Here is an 18,473-nt window from a genome sequence, read left to right on the forward strand (position 1 = left end):
ACAAAGATAATTGTTCATAATGTGCTAAATTTTTCACCCCTTTTTCTAAGCCTGAGTACTTTTCAGGAGTTGAGAGCATACCACATGTTCTGTTCTTCCATTTACTTTGTAACACAAACATTTCCCCATGTTAATACACAGTTGTTTTACAGTTGGTCTATTCCTGTGGTGAATACTGATTGATTTTTTAAAAGTTAAGCCATGTTGAATACTTTGATTATGAAATATTTTTCTATGTATTTTTAGATTGAATTTTCTGGAAGTTTGTTGAGGATATTTATGTCATGTCCATGAGGGATATTTTGTCTGTAATTTTATTCTTTTGCAATATCTTTGTCTGGTTTTGGTATCAAGTTAATGTGTGGTGAGTAAAATGTGTTGGGTATTGTCCCCTTTAACAGTTCTAGAAGAGAACTTCTAGAATTGGTAGAATTGGTGTTGTGTAGATACAATTGTGTATAGAATTGGTATTATTTCTTCCTTAAGTATTTAGTAGAATTCATAAGTGAAACCACCTGGGCCAGGAGGTTTGTTTTCCTTTTCTTTTTTAAAAAAATCATGAACTCAATTTCTTTAAGAAGCATAGTACTGATTAGGTCTTCTTGCTGTTTTTCCCTTTTGTGGGAGCTTTGGCAATTTTCATCTTTCAAAAAATTTGTTCACAATATCAAAACTGTTGTGATTATGGGCAAAGACTATTTGTCCATATTATTCTTTTACTATGTTGTAATCGCTAATGTTTGTAACATCTGTAATAATGTTTCCTCTTTCATTTCTAAAGGAAATTTTTGTCTTCTTTCTCTCCCACAGCCTTTTTATTGATTTCATCAAACTACTAACTATTGGTTTCATTGTTTTTGTCTACTTATATGTTCTCAATATCACTAATTTCTGCTCTTACTTCCCTCTTCTGTTTGCTTGGATATTTTTGCTTTCTTTTCTAGTTTCCTTAGGTAAAATCTTAGATCTCTGATTTGAGACCTTTTTCATTTTCTAGCACGTGCATTTAATGCCATACATTTCCCTGAAAGCACTGTGTTCAGTATGTTTCCCCAATTTTGATCTGTTGTGTCTTCATTTTTACTCTCAAAATAGTCACCTGAGTGCCTGTAGCCAAACACTAGAATTGCCTGTGGAGCTCTGAAAAATTGCTGATGTATATACCCCATGTATACCCCAAGACCGTATGAGTCAGGAAATCTGGGGATGGGTCCTGGGCATTGCTTTAATACCTCCACAGGGTGATTTCAATGTTTACCTAAGATTGAGAATCCTTTCTCTAACTTATTGAAAGGGATTCCCAAACTCTTGTTGTAAACAGTCATCTGGATGCTTGTTGAAAAATGCAAAGTCGTGCACCCACTCCTAGAGATTTTGATTCAACCAGTAAATACAATAGTCTGTTGACATGGGAATTTTTTTTTTTTTAATAGCCCATGTGGATTCTGATGTATGTGGGGCTTAGACTACCCTTTGAAAAAGTCTGCATTAGAGAATCCATAAAAGAAGAAAAAAGTCCCTGCTGTGGTAGCAGCTATAGGTATGCGTGTGTGTGTGTGTGTGTGTGTGTGTACTCAGTCATGTCCATTGCCATTTCCTACTCTAAGGATCTTCCTGACCCAGGGATCGAATCTGCGACTTCCATGTTTCCTGCATTACAGGTGGATTCTTTACCACTGAGCCACCAGAGAAGCCCCTGCTGTATGTATTTCAAGAAGTAAAAAATAACCTGATTGCTGTTGGTATCTTGGAGAGGGTGCCTTCCTCCTACCCCTTGCTGTCAGGTAACAAGTCTATGATTGCAACAAAGTCTCCTTTGCTGGGAATACTTGGCTTCATTACTGAAATCTCTGACCTTATCATCACTTTCTGATAGCAAGTAGAATTATCTTTGTAAACTGCAGGTCTCTGTTCATACAGTTTGCTGTGTCTAAATGCCTCCCTTTTCAGCTATCAGGCTCCTGCTTATCCCTGGCACTCCAGCTAGGAAAACTTCTACCACACTAGAAGTCTCTGGACCCCACACTACTCCAGTCTAGATCAGGTGACTTTCCTTGGGTCCTCATAGCCTCTCTGCATATTAATCTCAAAGATTAAACATCTATTTCTATTCTGTTTCCTCCACCAAACCCTTGAGGAAAAGTTTAGCCTCCAGGGTTTATCCTGTTATCTGGCCCTAACAGATCCTCAGGAATGTGTGTTGAGCTGATCTTATTGAACGTGCTTCAATTAGTGGGCATCCCAGCGTTCTGCTTTCCTGTTGGTTTCAGCTTGGGATGCGATCAGGACAGTGACTTCCTACGTCTTCTAGATGGACAGTCCCTCCATCTGGAACTGAATCAATGTGTGTGGGAGTGGAAGGGGTGGAGGAAGACTCAGCTGTTTCTGCAAGCCTGTAGGGTTTGGCAAATAATAACTGCTCAGAAATATTGTTTGATTGAATGAAATAAGGGAACAAAAAAGTAAAAAGTCAAACAATAGTCAGAAGGAGGATATAGAGGCCCTACAAAGTCATGAATCATGAACGAAAAATCTCATGAGATTTATTGTTTGTTAGATTCTGGTTTTGAAGAGGAAGAGGAATCAGAGATCAAGTTGCCAACATTCACTGGATCGTGAAGAAAGCAAAGGAGTTCTAGAAAAACACCTACTTATGCTTCAGTGACTACACCAAAGCCTTTGACTGTGTGGATCACAACAAGCTGAAAATTCTTAAAGAGATGGGACTATCAGACCACCTTACCTGGCTCTTAAGAAAACTGTATGTGGGTCAAGAAGCAACAGTTAGAACTTAACAGGGAACAACTGACTGGTTCAAAATTGAGAAAGGAGTACAACAAAGCTGTGTATTGTCACCCTGCTCATTTAACTTCTATGCAGAGTACATCATGTGAAATGCTGGACTAGATGAATCATAAGCTGGAATCAAGATTGTGGGGAGAAACATCAAATAATACCTCAGATATGCAGATACCATTCTAATGGCAAAACACCAAATACCTCAGATATGCAAATACCATTCTAATGGCAAAAAGTGAAGAATAACTAAAGAGCCTCTTGATGAAGGTGAAAGAGGAGAATGAAAAAGCTGGCCTGAAACTCAACACTCAAAAAACTAAGATCATGGCATCCAGTCCCATCACTTCATGGCAAGTAGTAGGGGCAAAAATGGAAGCAGTGACAGATTTTATTTATGTGGGCTCCAAAATTGCTGTGGATGGTGACTGCAGCCGTGAAATTAAAAGGTGCTTTCTCCTTGGAAGAAAAGCTATGCCAAACCTAGACTCTGTATTAAAAACCAAAGAAATCACTTTGCTGACAAAGGTCCATATAGTCAAAGCTATGGTTTTTCCAGTCGTCCTATATAGATATGAGAATTGGACCATAAAGAAATCACGAACACTGAAGAATAGATTCTTTGGAATTGTGATGCTGGGAAGATTCTTAAGAGTCCCTTGGACTGCAAGGAAATCAAACCAGTCAATCATAAAGGAAATCAATCTTGAATATTCATTGTAAGGGCTAAAACTGAACTGAAGCTCCAATACTTTGGCCACTTGATGCAAAAATCTGATTCATTGGAAAAAGACTCTGATGCTAGGAAAGATTGAAGGCAAAAGGAGAAGAGAGCAGCAGAAGTTGAGATGGTTAGATAGCATCACAGACTCAATGGACATGAATCTGAGCAAACTGCAGGAGATAGTGAAGGACAGAGGAACCTGACATGCTGCAGTCCATGGGGTTGCAAAGAGTCAGACACAACTTAGTGACTGAACAACAAATCACTCTGAGCTATCTAAACCCACTTCCAGGCTTTCTAAGTAGAAGAGACCTATAGTCAGAGAAGGACTTTGATTTCCCCAGAAAATACAATGAATGAGAGTATTTTTTTAAACATTCCCATTAATGGGTTAATGTAATGAATGTTGTTAGGTCAAATAATGTAGTTGCATGAAAAAGTGTTTAAACTGCTGCCAGCAAAGATTTTTAATCTCCCTGAAGGAAATGTAGTGTTTCGGCCCTTTAGAAACATCTCTTTGCAAGTAATCAAGTTGGCAAACAGTATTTCTCAGTGTACAAGCCCAATCCCAGGGCACTTGTTTATCACCGCATGTTTGCTATAGGCACTTGTAAATAATAAAGTTGCTTTCCTTTGAAAAATAATAGAAATCCTTGCCCATTCCCCATGGTTATTCAGAGTAGAGATAGTTTTCTTAATAAGAAAAAAAGTGCATGTGTGAAAAAAAGTGCAGTTTTAGTTCAAAGAATGGAATGATTCAATGTGACATCAGTTAAAGAGCAGGCAATATGATTATGTCTTTGTGAGCTGCAAGGAGGAAGGACCAGTCAAGCTCTGAAGACAACAGAAGGAGCAGAGTTGAGTATGGTTGAGGTAGTTTGCTATAGAGTGCTGAGGGGAACTCGTTGGTGAGGACTTCATTCAATTGGGAAATATTTCTTATGTATCTGCTGTGTATCAGCCACTGTTTTAGAAGCTGAATGAGGATATGAGATTTCACAAAATAGCTTACGGTGAGATAGAAAGGGCTCTGAATAAGAAAATCTGGTTATAGTTCTGTGAATGGCCTGAGTAATTTCTTGCCCCCTCTGGACTCTCATTTCTATGTATATAAAATGGGGAGATGAGATTGAACTACATGATCCCCAAGGTCCCATACTTCTCTGTCATTAAGATGCCACCAGTCAACTAAAACATGAGAAATGTGTCAGCAGTTTCAGTGTGGAAGTTCAGTCCTCTAAGGTTGAATATGAGAATAGGTTGAGGCAACTGCTGACGTGGCTGACATAATGGATAGAGAAAGTTCATAATTCTTTTTGGTGAGGGTGTAGAAAATTGGGTGGAAGGTGTGTGGGAGGGGTCTGAGAAAATTACAGGTAAGGACTGGGCATATTTCTCAACATTGCTGTACCACTACAGGGATGGGCTGCAGTCAAATGTGCAGAGAGACTAAAGCCAGGCTGAATGTCAGCTTTATGGTGTAAGAAAAATAACTTTTGTGATAGTCCTGAAGTTCTGTTGCTTTTACATCTCACTCAGTTATCAGCTCATTGAGGTCTCCCTCTGTTATCTCCTATCTTTGTGACACTGGTCAGTTTCTAACAGTTTCTGATTGAGGTTAATGTGTTCATTTTATGAGATAAAACATATAAGATACTTAAAGTAAAACTTGATACTGAGTAAGTTCTAGAGTGTCAGTTTCTTTTCTTTCTAGTATAAAAGCACAGTGATCTGGGATCTTCTATTATAGAGGCAAACTGTGAATATATATTCCCTTAGAGTTATTCTTTCATGAAGATAATGGTGACTTTTACATTCCTCTCATTGGACTGAAGTATGTGTTCTCTCTCACAAGGATTTCCAATTATAGGCTTGTGTTTTCTCTTTACACCCAATTACTCCTTTTGTCATTGCATCATCCACCTGTTGTCAGTTTTCTTTCTAAAGCACAATTTGGGTCAAAACATGCCCTTGAGCAAAATTCTACAATGACTCCCCATTGCTTGCAGAATAAAATCCCCACCCCTGAGCTTGTGCTCTAAGCTCTCCCTGATCCAGACCCAGCATGCCTTTCCATGTTCATCTCCTATCATATCACTCCATGCACAGAACCTCTATCCCAGTGGTTCTCAAACCTAAATGTGCTTCAGATTCACCTGGAGGACTTCTTAAAATGCATGTTTCTGGGCCTCATGCTCAGTGTTTCTGATTCGGTAAGTCTGGAGTGAGGTCTTGAAATTGTGCATTTCTAACAAATTTCCAGGTGATTCTGATGCTGCTTGTATGGGGAGCACACTTTAAGAACCATTGTTTGACCACACAAAACACTGGTCCTTTTGGGGATATATCAGATAAGTACTTTTGAAATTGAGCAGGACTCTATGGGCCTTCCCCTGAGACCCATGTCTGCAGCCCACCTTTTGCCTGTAGAAAAACTTTAGCCAAAGAGTAAGTTTCATCAGAGAAGTGAGAAAATGCAGAAGCAAAGGAAAATAATCAAATAGGATAAAGTAAGTCATTAAATAAAGTCAAGAACATTTAGAGCCTCCTTAGGGGCTATAAGATAGTATTCTGAGCCATGTCTTTTGAGCTGTTTTGTAGATACTGAAACACCCAGCAGGTGGAAAAAGTTAACTACATGGTGACCAGACTGTAGCCATGACATAAGTTGCCAAAATTCCAAGAAATGACCTCAAAGACATGGAAACAAACAAGTCTTGGAACTGAAGATTAACTGTACTTAAAATATTCAAGATGAAGCTGATCAGACCACTGATGACCAGTTTCAAGATGACTGTCAGAGCTGACTGTGCTGTTTCTGCATGTAAACCCCTCTCTCTGCCTACAAAAGCTCTTGCCCACTGATTGTTAGCGGGAAGAATTGGCCTTTGAACATGAGTTTGTCTGTTCCCCCTCAGTTGCCAGTCTCTGGGATAAAGCAAACTTTTTTTTCCACTAACCTTAGAGGAGCTACTCCACATTCAAGGTCAGGAGGGGTGGCTGTGGGGAGATACCCCTCATTCAAGGTAAGGAGCAGCGGCTGCACTTTGCTGGAGCAGCCGTGAAGAGATACCCCACATCCAAGCTAAGAGAAACACAAGTAAGATGGTAGGTGTTGTGAGAGGCACCAGAGGGCAGACACAGAAACCATAATCACAGAAAACTAGTCAGTCTAATCACATGGACCACAGCCTTGTCTAAGTCAATGAAACTAAGCCATGCCGTGTGGGGCCACCCAAGACAGGCGGGTCATGCTGGAGAGGTCTGACAGAATGTGGTCCACTGGAGAAGGGAATGGCAAACCACATAAGTATTCATGCCTTGAGAACCCCATGAACAGTATGAAAAGGCAAAATGATAGGATACTGAAAGAGGAACTCCCCAGGTCGGTAGGTGCCCAATATGCTACTGGAGATCAGTGGAGAAATAACTCCAGAAAGAATGAAGTGATGGAACCAAAGCAAAAAGAATACCCAATTGCGGATGTGACTGGTGATAGAAGCAAGGTCCGATGCTGTAAAGAGCAACATTGCATAGGAACCTGGAATGTCAGGTCCATGAATCAAGGCAAATTGGAAGTAGTCAAACAGGAGATGGCAAGAGTGAACGTCAACATTCTAGGAATCAATGAACTAAAATGGACGGGAATGGGTGTATTTAACTCAGATGACTATTATATCTACTACTGTGGGCAGGAATCCCTCAGAAGAAATGGAGTAGCCATCATGGTCAACAAAAGAGTCCTAAATGCAGTACTTGGATGCAATCTCAAAAAATGACAGGATGATCTCTGTTCGTTTCCAAGGCAAACCATTCAGTATCACAGTAATCCAAGTCTATGCCCCAACCAGTAACGCTGAAGAAGCTGAAGTTGAATGGCTCTATGAAGACCCACAAGACCTTTTAGAACTAACACCCAAAAAAGATGTCATTTTCATTATAGGTGACTGGAATGCAAAAGTAGGAAGTCAAGAAACACCTGGGGTAACAGACAAATTTGGCCTTGGAATATGGAATGAAGCAGGAAAAAGTCTAATAGAGTTTTGCCAAGAGAATGCACTGGTCATAGAAAACACCCTCTTCAAACAACGCAAGAGAAGACTCTACACATGGACATCACCAGATGGTCAACATTGAAATCAGATTGATTATATTCTCTGCAGCCAAAGATGGGGAAGCTCTATACAGTCAGCAAAAACAAGACCAGGAGCTGACTGTGGCTCAGACCATGAACTCCTTATTGCCAAATTCAGACTGAAATTGAAGAAAGTAGGGAAAACCACTAGACCATTCAGGTATGACCTAAATCAAATCCCTTATGATTATACAGTGGAAGTGAGAAATAGATTTAAGGGACTAGATCTCATAGATAGAGTGCCTGATGAACTATGGGTGGAGGTTTGTGACATTGTACAGGAGACAGGGATCAAGACCATCCCCATGGAAAAGAAATGCAAAAAAGCAAAATGGCTGTCTTAGGAGGCCGTACAAATAGCTGTGAAAAGAAGAGAAGTGAAAATCAAAGGAGAAAAGAAAGATATAAGCATCTGGATGCAGAGTTCCAAAGAATAGCAAGAAGAGATAAGAAAGCCTTCCTCAGTGATCAATGCAAAGAAATAGAGGAAAACAACAGAATGGGAAAGACTAGAGATCTCTTCAAGAAAATTAGAGATACCAAGGGAACATTTCATGCAAAGATGGGCTCAATAAAGGACAGAAATGGTATGGCCCTAACAGAAGCAGAAGATATTAAGAAGAGGTGACAAGAATACACAGAAGAACTGTATAAAAAAGATCTTCACAACCAAGATAATCACGATGGTGTGATCACTCACCTAAAACCAGACATCCTGGAATGTGAAGTCAAGTGGGTCTTAGAAAGCATCACTATGAACAAAGCTAGTGGAGGTGATGAAATTCCAGTTGAGCTATTTCAAAACCTGAAAGATGATGCTGTGAAAGTGCTGCACTCAATATGCCAGCAAATTTGGAAAACTCAGCAGTGGCCACAGGACTTGAAAAGGTCAGTTTTCATTCCAATCCCAAAGAAAGGCAATGCCAAAGAATGCTCAAACTACCACACACTTGCACTCATCTCACATGCTAGTAAAGTAATGCTCAAAATTCTCCAATCCAGGCTTCAGTAATACGTGAACCGTGAACTTCCAGATGTTCAAGCTGGTTTTAGAAAAGGCAGAGGAACCAGAGATCAAATTGCCAACATGTGCTGGATCATCGAAAAAGCAAGAGAGTTCCAGAAAAGCATCTATTTCTGCTTTATTGACTATGCCAAAGCCTTTGACTGTGTGGATCACAGTAAACTGGAAAATTCTTCAAGAGATGGAAACACCTGACCTGCCTCTTGAGAAACCTCTATGCAGGTCAGGAAGCAACAGTTAGAACTGGACATGGAACAACAGACTGGTTCCAAATGGGAAAAGGAGTTCATCAAGGCTGTATATTGTCACCCTGCTTATTTAACTTATATGCAGAGTACATCATGAGAAATGCTGGGCTGGAAGAAACACAAGCTGGAATCAAGATTGCCAGGAGAAATATCAATCACCTCAGATATGCAGATGACACCACCCTTATGGCAGAAAGTGAAGAGGAACTAAAGAGCCTCTTGATGAAAGTGAAAGAGGAGAGTGAAAAAGTTGGCTTAAAGCTCAACATTCAGAAAACTAAGATCATGGCATCTGGTCCCATCACTTCATGGGGAAATAGATGGGGAAACAGTGGAAACAGTGTCAGACTTTATTTTTTTGGGCTCCAAAATCACTGCAGATGGTGATTGCAGCCATGAAATTAAAAGACGCTTACTCCTTGGAAGGAAAGTTATGACTAACCTAGATAGCATATTGAAAAGCAGAGACATTACTTTGCCAGCAAAGGTCCGTCTAGTCAAGGCTATGGTTTATCCAGTGGTCATGTATGGATGTGAGAGTTGGACTGTTAAGAAAGCTCAGTGCCGAAGAATTGATGCTTTTGAACTGTGGTGTTGGAGAAGACTCTTGTGAGTCCCTTGGACTGCAAGGAGATCCAACCAGTCCATTTGAAAGGAGGTCAGTCCTGAGTGTTCTTTGGAAGGAATGATGCTGAAGCTGAAACACCAATACTTTGGCCACCTGATGTGAAGAGTTGACTTATTGGAAAAGACTCTGATGCTGGGAGGGATTGGGGGCAGGAGTAGAAGGGGACAACAGAGGATGAGATGGCTGGATGGCATCACCGACTCGATGGACATGAGTTTGGGTGAACTCTGGGACTTTGTGAGGGACAGGGAGGCCTGGCTTGCTGTGATTCATGGGGTAGCAAAGAGTTGAACACGACTGAGCAACTGAACTGACTGAACTGAACCTTGCCTGTCAAGTATTGGCTTTCGAGGGGTGAGCAGCCAGATCCCACTTTCAGTAACACTTTGCATCATGGCATTCTTCCCTCAGGCTTCTGCTCTTGGTATAACTCCATTCACTTTTCAAGTTAATTTCACTTATTAAGGACGCTTGTTTTGTCAAGTGTCAGAGGGTGAGATGGCTGGATGGCATCACCGACTTGATGCACATGACTCTGGGTGAACTCCGGGAGTTGGTGATGGACACTGAGGCCTGGCGTGCTGCAATTCACGGGGTTGCAAAGAGTCAAACACGACTGAGTGACTGAAATGAACTGAACTGTCCTGTCACTCAGAATTAGGGAGGAAAGCATTCTTTCTCTAAGCACCCTTTAGCTCTCGTGGGTACTTTTCACATGCTCCTTCTATTTTAGTGTTTTTTTCATTCTACATTGTACTAGAGCTAATTATGTGTTTGCCTGCCCTTTCAGTCAATTGTCAGTCCCTTGGGGGAAAGGAGCAGATTTCATTAATCTGAATCCTCAAAAGGCTTAAGTTTTATGATGCTGCCTGAGAGGAAGATCCAGTGAATTATATTCAGTACATGCTTCCTTCCCCTTCTCTGCTTACTGCTGCTTTCCAGGAAGACAGGAATTTCAAGGTGAGCCACCACTCCTTCTTCTGAGATTGGAGAATTTATAGTATTTAAGTATCTGAAATATTCAATTCCATCAGCAAGATTAGAGAGAGATTCACCAAAGTTAGAAGGGAACCAACCCAAAATATTGGTCTAGGATAGGTTTCAGGGCTACCTGTGTCATAAAGATGCTAAGTCCCAATGTAGCAAGTCAAGCTGTTGTGGTGAACATATCTAAAGTCAACTCTGATCTAAAGAGGTGTTTAAATTTTTTAAGAGGACAAGTGTCAGAAGCAATTTTATCTCTGTGGGTGGCCCTTTCCCATGCTGAAGGTGAAAAAGAAAAAATAACAGAGAGGAAAAAAAAAAAAGAAGGCAGAGTAAGTGCCCAGTGGAATCATTTTGCTCAAAGTAAATTTCAGGAAATGCAAAATAACCAATCTCTTTAATACCCTTTCGGTTTCCAAAGAGCACAGAGTAAATCCATTTCTCCCACCTGACTCCTGCTAGCTGTTAGTGAGAACAGTTCTTCTTAGGCTCCCTCTGCTCCTCCTTTTCCCCTGCACACCAGGACCTGTTCCTGTTTGTCTTGGTTTGTCTGCCTCATGCTATCTTCGGGGGATTCCATCTGACTCCGCAACTCCTGTCACCTTTACGTGATGACTACATCCAGCCTAGATCTTTCTCCTGAGCCACACACCCTTGGAGCCAACAGTTACTCTAAACTCCCCTTGACTTTTCCACAGGGATCTCAGATTCAATATGCCTCTAAATTAAATTAATTCATCATATTCCAGGTAAGTTGACCGTTTCCAGGGCACTGATTGCAAAGAGAACAGGATTGGTTTAACCAATTTGGAAAATTGTTCAAAAATAAAAAACAGAACAAATGCATAGTATATGAGCCAAAATTTCCACCCCTAAGTAGATTGCTCTCAGAAATGGTTACATATGTTCATCAGGAGATATATGTGTTAGTCGCTCAGTCATGTCTGACTCTTTGTGACCCCATAGACTGTAGCTCACTAGGCTCCTCTGTCCATGGAGTTCTCCAGTCAAGAATAATGGAGTGGGTTGCCATTTCCTTCTCCAAAGAGATATATACAAGAATGTTTATAGGTGCACTTTGCAATAGCTCCAAACTGGAAATCATCCAAGTGGTCCACTGACTATAGAATGAATATCTCAATTTGATTTAATCATATGATGAAATACTATAAAACAATAACAGTGAAAAAAACTGTGGAATAAATAATCTACAAAGAACACTACGGATGTCTCATACAAACATTGTTGAATAGAAGCCAGAGGCAGAATAATACATACCGAATCCTTCCATTTATTTTATTTTACTTTTTGCCATGCCATGCAGCATGTGGGATTCCCTGACCAAGGATCTAACCTGGGCCCTTGACAGTGAGGGCACAGAGTCCTAACCAATGGACCACCAGGGAATTCCCATCATTCCATTTATGTAAAGCTCAGAAGCAGGCCAAATTAATTTATTCTGTGAGAAGTCATGAGGGTGAATACCTTTGGGAGAATGAGGTAAGAAGGAAGCATGAGGAGGCTTTAGATGTGCAGTAAAGTTCTTCTCCTTGATTTAGATGCTTATTTACATAATGGGGTTCAATTTGTGAAAATTCTTTGAGCAGTACAGTAAAGAGCTGTGCTCTTTTTTTAGCGTATGCTTTTGAACTGTGGTGTTGGAGAAGACTCTTGCGAGTCCCTTGGACTGCAAGGAGATCCAACCAGTCCATCCTCAAGGAGACCAGTCCTGGGTGTTCATTGGAAGGACTGATGCTGAGGCTGAAACTCCAATATTTTGGCCACCTTGTGCAAAGAGTTGACTCATTGGAAAAGACTCTGATGCTGGGAGGGATTGGGGCAGGAGGAGAAAGGGACGACAGAGGATGAGATGGCATCACAGACTCAATGGACATGAGTTTGGGTGAACTCTGGGAGTTGGTGATGGACAGGGAGGCCTAGCATGCTGTGATTCATGGGGCTGCAAAGAGTTGAACACGACTGAGCGACTGAACTGAACTGAACTGATACTTGAATAAGATGTATGAAAAAAGAAAAAGACAAGGGCTACTGTGCTCAGTCTCTTTCCTGCTGAGCTTTCAAGTCTCAATTATGGTTTCCGTCATATCCCTACTCTGGTACTTTGCAGCTTATTTCCTCCTTGGTAGCCAAACATAGAGCAAATAACCTCAAAAAAAAAAAAAAAAAAAAAGAAGAAGAAGAAGAAGAAGAAAATATCCTGTAAGAGGGCAGACTGTGTACAAGGTCCAGTCAAAGTGTTATTCTAAACATCTAGATGACTGTCCTGGCTTCCATGGTTGCCCCTTCTCATTGCATATATATGAGGTACAGATTAAAGGTGATTTTTTTCTGTTTGTGCAAAACCAATGTGTGTAGCACCATTTGTTGAAAAGTGTGGCCTTTCCTTGCTGAGTTGCCTTTGTCAAAATCAGTTGTCTATATATGTGTGGATTCATTTTTATATTCTCTATTCTGTTCTACTGATCTATTTGTTTATTCTCAAGCCAACATATTGTTCTGATCATTATGAAACCTCGTTGGAGGTCTGACTTGTAATCTCCAGCTATAAAGAACTCTCCAGACTCCCACCTCTGTATTTTCTTCTCTAAGAAATAGTTTATCTCCTCCAGAGATCACTCTCCTTCATAGCAATGGACATTTTCTCCAGATCTTAAACTGAGCAGTTGTAGGGTTTTACCCAATATTCTTGGTGGGAAATACCATGGGCAGAGGAGCCTGGCAAGCTACAGCCCATGGGGTCACAAAAGAGTTAGACACAACTTAGCAACTAAACAACAACAACAATTCCTCTATCTCAAGTATCTCTCTCCCACATTGCTGAAAATTATTGTTTCTTATACTTTGTCCATTTAAAAAAGTTGCTTCAGATGGAAAGGGGAATCCTATCCCTTTTGGCCAGAAGCACAAGTCTGTATTACTTTTTTGGGTGCATATCTTTTGGCTCTTTTTCACTAGTTGCTTTGGATATTACAACATAGAGTTTTAAGTTATCAAGTTAATCCTCAAGCAAAATTATACTGCTTAATAAACATTAGAGAACCTTGTGACTAGGTTTTCCATTCACTCTTTTACTCACTTTATCCTTATTATCTTATATATTTTCTCCATATATGGTGTGCCACAGTATCTTGTTATTATTTATATTCTAAGCTGTTAATAGCCTATACACCATTTCAAGATGCTTTGAGATGCTAATAAAAAAGACTTTTATATTTATTCAGTTATTTACCCTTTTCAGTGCTCTTTTTCCCTATAAATCCGGAGTTTCATCTGCTTTAATTTTTCATCAATCTGAGGAAACTTTTCATCTTTTTGGTCAAGACTCATTATTTTTAACTTTGTATGAATAAAAACCTCTATTATTTTGTCATCTGCCAGGAGCCAGAGTGAGGAACTCCGCCCATGGCAAAGGTCATGAGGAAGGAGGCTCGGCATACGCAAAGGCGGATCGAGCCTCAGGAGTCCCCCTGGAAAGTCTCGAGCATCTACCCCCAAAGCCAGAGTCTGTCTACTTTCTGCTTTGTGCTCCCACCTACACCTCTGACTTTACGGGGGGCTGTCCCCCACTACCTCTCTCTGAAAAAAGAGTTAACTTACAGCTCCAGTTAATAAAGTTCCTGGGTGTGATAGTGTTTCAACCTACAAACTCCTGTGGAAGTCCTGTAGCCTGCCTGAATAGGTTTTTTCGGCCACATGTGATTGTTCAGAGCCTCCCAACTGTGAGAGGCATGAGATGTTCTAAACTGTCTAAATACAGATTCCTTTGAGCAGTTAAAAGATTGATTAGAAATTGTATTGGTGAAGGGTTTTTCACTTGTTGGGCCAATGTTTGCTGCTAAGTTTCCATATCCCTTACCTGCTGTGTCCCTGGCAGTGTATTGATTAATATAATTGGTGTAAGTAGTAGCTTTAATGTTTGTAACCTTGGACCCTTGAGTTAATTCTTTTTCTTGTTATAGCCCACAACACCTTTGCCCTGTAGGAATGCAACTTTATCTAATGCTTTTGGAGGGTGGCGCTTGACTAATCACCTTTAGAGAAAAATAAGTTTTCTGAAGAAAGGGTCTTAAAATGTTAACAGGCCTCCGGGCCAGAAGATGATGCAAATCACCTAAACTTTTGCATACGATAAGTTTGCAGGAAGAAAGCCTGGCTTACTGCATGACTCTACGCCTTCCCCCATTATCCTCTATGCATAACTTAAGGTATAAAAACTACTTTGGAAAATAAAGTGCGGGCCTTGTTCACTGAAGCTTGGTCTCCCCATGTCATTCTTTTTCTCACCTTCTGGCTGAATTATTCAGCCTCTTTTCTCCACTGAATTTTCTCACTGAGCTATCCTTATTTAGCCACTCTTTATATCTTTAATTAACATTTAAATAAGCTGTTGTTTCCTGATCGCCGAAGCCATCTCCCCTTCGAATTCCCTGGATCCACCGGGGCTGGACCCCGGCAGTGATCATTACTAAGGAATATTTTCTTGGGCGTAAAATTCTAAATTGATGCCTTTTTTCCTTTCCAACGCTTCAAAATTATTCTTTTTTTTTTTGGTCTTCATTGTTTTTGCTGAGAAAAGCTGTTATTCATATCACTGTTCTTTTTTTGCTTTGGATCCATTTGAGATTTTCTCTTTATCTTTGATTTCATATATTTTCCTTGTTTATATCTATGTGTAGTTTTCTTTATCCTACTTGAGACTGGCTTTTTGAATCTGTGGGTTGATGTCTCATCAGTTTTGAAAACTGTTGGCCATTTATTTTAAAATATTTTTTTCTGCACTATTCTTTCTTCAGCTTCTGGGACTCCAATTACATGTGTTAGAAAATTTTACACAATCCTATAGATTTCAAGTAGTCTGTTTTTTCCTTGCTTTTTAGTCTTATTTTGTTTACTTTGTTTTGTTCTATCATCAAGCTCATAGGTCCTGACCTCTGCTGAGTCCATTTTGATCTTAAGGCCTTATATTAAATATTTCATTACTCATATTGTAGTTCTTAGTTTTAGTATTTACATTTGGGCTAAAAAATACTTTCTTTTCTTTCTACTCAGCTTTTTAATATTGAAATATAGTCAACATACAATACTATATTATCCATAATAATAGTAATAGTTTCAGCATAGTGATTTGACATATATATCATGAAATGGTTATCACAATAATTTGAATGAACATCCATCATCTCACATAGCTATGGAATCAAAGAAATGGATTTTCTTTGTGTGTGGTGAGGACTCAAGATTTACTCTCCTAAAAACTTTTGTATTTAATATAGAGCAGTGTTAATTTTACATATTTTGTTGAAGAGAAAGTCCCAGGTCATCACAGTTTTAATATGCACTTTATAACTGGAAATTTAAGTACTGTTTGACAGTCTTCATTCATTTCCTCCTCCCTTTACTCCCTGTCTCTGGTAACCAGAAATTTGCTTCATTTTTTTCTTTGTTTTTGAAGTGTAATTGGTCTGTACTATGTTAGTTCCTGTTATACAACCTAGTGAGTTTTTTTTCTGTGCATTTTGAAATGATCACCACAAAAGGTCTAGGGTGCTCAAGGGAGGAGGTGAGATCAGTGTCTTCCTACTCCACTATCTTGATCACACTTTTGTAATCATTCCACTCAGAAAGCATGTTGTATACCTTTTCAGCTAGATCCTCTAGCATTTTTATCCTAGGAATTTTCAAGAGTCAGTCTGACATTTCATCATCTAGACTATCTCTGGTTCTGCTTTCATTGACTCTTTCCTTATTGTTCACAGGTTACATTTTCTTGATTCTTATTTTTTTTTTTTTTATCATATGCAGGCATTTGCTGTTAAAAACATGCTAATGCAAACAATATTTACTTAAGAAAAGAACAAAATCCTCCTCTGTCTGGCTTTTAGAGTGAGAACCTAAGTCATTCTGATCTGTCGCTGGTCGCACCAGGGCTGTGTAGTGGCTTTAGTTTGAATCAGTTGGCTCGCTGCAAGTTTGAGTTGTTTTGAGGGTGACCTGGGACTTTCTCTTCAGCGAGATTTATGCCCTGCACCTGCCACAGTTCTGGAGATCTTTTTATGGATTACAACTGACTTAACCGCTTTCTGAACTTTGTGAAAACTCTCTTTACAGTCTGGCAGTAAGATTTATGGATTGCTAGGGGTTTCTTTTTGGTCTCTAGATTAATCCCTGTGGTTTTGTGGCTTAGAGAGACATTTTTTTTTTCTCTGCTAGTTTGTTCAAGCCTCCTGAGGGCAGCCTTATTCCCCTCGATGAAGCTTTGGAATGCCATGTGTTTTTCTCAGGTGTCTTGCATTTTCTCAACATCTGGTGCCTGAGAAACTGTAGTGCCTGCAGTGAATTTCCTGTAGTTCTCTGGTCCTAGTTCTTGCCTTTGGAGAGTGGCTTCTTTGTGCTTGTAGAAGGCTCTGTGGGTGATCTTTCTCAGTTCTCCTGCCTTGCTCTAAGCCTTTGGCATACTGCATCTGACCACTCAGTAAAGACCCATTAGAAAGATTTGGCCGGTGAATTTGGTCTCTGTGCCTGGGGTTTCTCAGAATATTAATCTGTCGTGCCAGCCCACATACAGCCTTAAATTTTTGTTAAAATTTCAGCTGGTTCTCCTTATCCCCAACTATTTTTTCCTCATCACTCTGCCAGGAAAGCAAACAGCTGAGAATTTCATCTCTCTTTTAAAAAGAGCTTGTCCTTTCTTGGAATTTAGTTCAGTTAGGTTATTTGTGTCTTCGACTCGTCTGTTTGGAAAAAAGACGTCATAGGTTTTCTGGCTTGTTTTATTCATTAGGGTGAGACCAACACGCTCATGTGATTTTCTACATCATAAACAGAGACAAAATTTTTATGTGTAATATTTTTAAAGAATTTCCTGACATATTCAGCATGTCCGGCAATTTTAGCAGTTACCATAGTGTAGGAGAATTCTAAAGGGGATGGTCCGCAAATAACTTCAAAGTGATTCAGTAGAAGAGCTTTTCACTCCATAAGACCATTCCCCAACTCCATTTTTCTTTCTCTGGATCATAACTTTAATCAGCTCTTGGGACAGGTAGAATCTTTGTAGCACTGGTTGCTCTAGAAATCTTACTAATAACACCACACATATTTATGTGGTGCTTCTACAGGGATTCACTCTTATTTACTGCTACATCCCTAAGTCCAAGAACAGTATATACAGAGACCAAACATTTAATAAATATTTGTTGAATGACTATTTGATCTTTACTTCTGAAGATAAACAGAAAGAAGAAAGAAATTCATAGTTGTTAAATATCTAGTTTGTGTTAGGAACAGTTAAACTCACTTTGTATTCATTATTTCAGTTAATACTTAGACCAACACTGTGATGAATTATTATTAATGTTTCAAAGAATAAGAAACAGGGCTCCAGTGGAACTACTGGCTAACTCCACTGGAACCCAAGTCGACTCTGTGTTCTTGACCATTTCCACACTACAACCCTGTCTCTCATAAAATGATTTTCCCTGCATAAGAAAACTGAGGAACACAAGGTCTCTAGGAATCTTTCACCACTGATAATTGAGATGCCTCTTCTCAATTATAACCAAAGTTCAAATGTCTGCATCCAGGGAGAAAGACACATGTACAAATTTTTATATTTGATATCCAGGATTAAAATGAACTTTTTTCAATAACAAATTCTGCCTAAATAAAAACATTAAAGTACTTGAGTGCGGGGAGCTGGCGGGAGGCACTCCACCCGTGGCAAAGGTCATGAGGAAGGAGGCTCGGCATACACAAAGGCGAGATCGAGCCTCAGGAGTCCCCCTGGAAATCCTCAAGCATCTACCCCCATAACCAGAGCCTGCTTACTTTACTACTTTGTGCTCTCACCTACACCTCTAACTTTACGGGCGGCTGTCCCCCACCACCTCTTTTGGAGAAGGAGTTAACTTAGA

General features: G+C 39.9%; 1 long non-coding RNA gene across 2 annotated transcripts in view; it reads left to right on the plus strand.

Annotated features, from left to right (window-relative positions):
• The window catches only part of LOC147362765 (uncharacterized), a 49,739-nt gene that overhangs the window by 11,257 nt on the left and 20,009 nt on the right, over positions 1-18,473 (plus strand). The window lies entirely within an intron of this gene.

Source organism: Bos grunniens, chromosome 11 (genome assembly GCF_055505025.1).
Source record: "Bos grunniens cultivar Pamir isolate PY7600 chromosome 11, Bosgru_T2T1.0, whole genome shotgun sequence".
Classification (NCBI taxonomy): Eukaryota; Metazoa; Chordata; class Mammalia; order Artiodactyla; family Bovidae; genus Bos; species Bos grunniens.